Source organism: Excalfactoria chinensis, chromosome 19 (assembly GCF_039878825.1).
Source record: "Excalfactoria chinensis isolate bCotChi1 chromosome 19, bCotChi1.hap2, whole genome shotgun sequence".
Classification (NCBI taxonomy): Eukaryota; Metazoa; Chordata; class Aves; order Galliformes; family Phasianidae; genus Excalfactoria; species Excalfactoria chinensis.
Window position 1 is genome coordinate 8,895,335 of NC_092843.1, and position 1,959 is coordinate 8,897,293.

Consider the following 1,959-nt stretch of genomic DNA (forward strand, 5'->3'; position numbering starts at 1 on the left):
TGTAATTTCACGAGGGAATAAACGAAAGGGGGAGGGAGAAGGGGCGGGGGCAATGGGGGGTTCACAGCTGTCTTTTTCCCTTGAAGGAAAGGCCGGGCGTGGCAGGCTGAAGGCGGTGTGATGGAACCAGACCTGGAGGAGGTCGAGGACATAGAGCTTGTGCGTGAAGTGAGTGAGCGGGAGATGGCAGTTGGGCAGGAATGAGAGCAAGTGAAGAGGCCATCATCTCATCTTTCCTGGGTTGCTTGCATAACAACGCTGAAGTAAACAGTATGTATTCCTTCCTGGAGGAGCACAAAGACAAAGGGAGATAATTGGCTCTGAGAGACATTCTGAAGAAATGCACATATATGCACCTTTCCCTATGAGGGGAGAATCACCTCCCACAACCCGTTGACCATATTTCTTTATTCATTAAGAGCATGGAACAGAAATGTGATATCCTGCATGCTATTTAAACAGAGAAAGTTTGAAGTGGAGGAACTACCCGGCTGGCTTTTTTGTCAGTGTACTTTTTACTCCTCCACTACTTTCAGAACTGCTTTATGCTTTGTAGCAAAGTGTAACAATATAGTACGTTTACATCTTTTCGGTCTGGGCATACCAGCTCACTTTGCAGTACGCAAGAAATACACATGCCAGTGCTGTGTTTGTGCAGTATGCAAGAAATCTAGATGTACAAATCAAAGCCATGCATGCTGCAAGGATCTTAATGGTATGAAATATGATCGTTAGCAAGTGCACATGAACAGACTGCAGGTGCTCTTGATGTGATCTCTCAGTGTGGCATGTTGCAGTCATAATTCCAGAACCCTTAAAATCAGTTGTGCCCAAGAGCGTATGTTAAGTCATTCCCTGACGTATTTCTATAGTTGACATTTGTTCCTACTTGAATCTCATTTCTAAGTTTTTGTTCCTTGAGTCTCTTTTCATTTGCGTGAACAGGGCACTTAGTGCAGGGACTGGCCACTGGACTCATCTTCCCACTGCTGTTGACTTTCCAGCAATTGTTGCACAAGTCATTTAATTTTTTAGCCTGCTGAGGCTTTAAGACCCTTTATGCTCTTCTGTCAGAACTGGGGTAACAGGTGGTGGATGTGATTTCTGTTTGCTGTCAGATGCTCATATAAAGAAGGAGGTTCCTACTCCACAGTAGCTAGAACATGTTATGGGGTTCTGTTACCAGATCTTTCTGGAGAACACTGTTGGTGACTTTTACATTTGATACCACAATTAAGAATAGTAAACAACAAGATATCATTCACATTTCCACACTGGAACAGTGTGTTTTTTGGAAACAGTATCTTGTTAAGGAAATCCAAGATAATGTTTATCACTTCCCACTGTCCAGGGTCTGAAAATAAAAGCATGTTTTCTCCCAGCAGTCAGAGGGGGTATCCCTCCAAAGCTTATGGGGCTGTACTGGGATGAAATGAGTCTGAGGAAAGCAGGGGAGCATAGCCCACTAGTTGTGGAGCTGTTCTGCCCAGGAGAGAAGGAGGGTAAACTCCCTTTTGCAATAATCACAGAGTCATGGAATTGTAGGGGTTGGAAGGGACCTCTGAAGATCATAGAGTCCAGCCCTCCTGCCAAAGCAGGCTCTCTATAGCAGGCTGTGCCCGTAGGTGTCCAGACAGGTCTTGAATATCTTCAGAGAAGGAGAATCCACAAACTCCCTGGGCAGCCTGTTCCAGCGTTCTGTCACTATTACTGTGAAGAAGTTCTTTTGTATATTGGTGCAGAACTTCACATGCTCAAGTTTATGGACATTCCCCCTTGCCCTGTTCTCACAGACCACTGAAAATAGGTTGGCCATGTCCCTTTGTCTCCCACATTTAAGATCCCCCTCTTCTTTTCTCAAGGCTGAACAGACCCAGGTCACTCAGCCTTTCTTTGTAGGGGAGATGTTCCAGGCCCTTTAACATCTTTGTGGCCCTCCACTGAACTCTTTCATTGAGA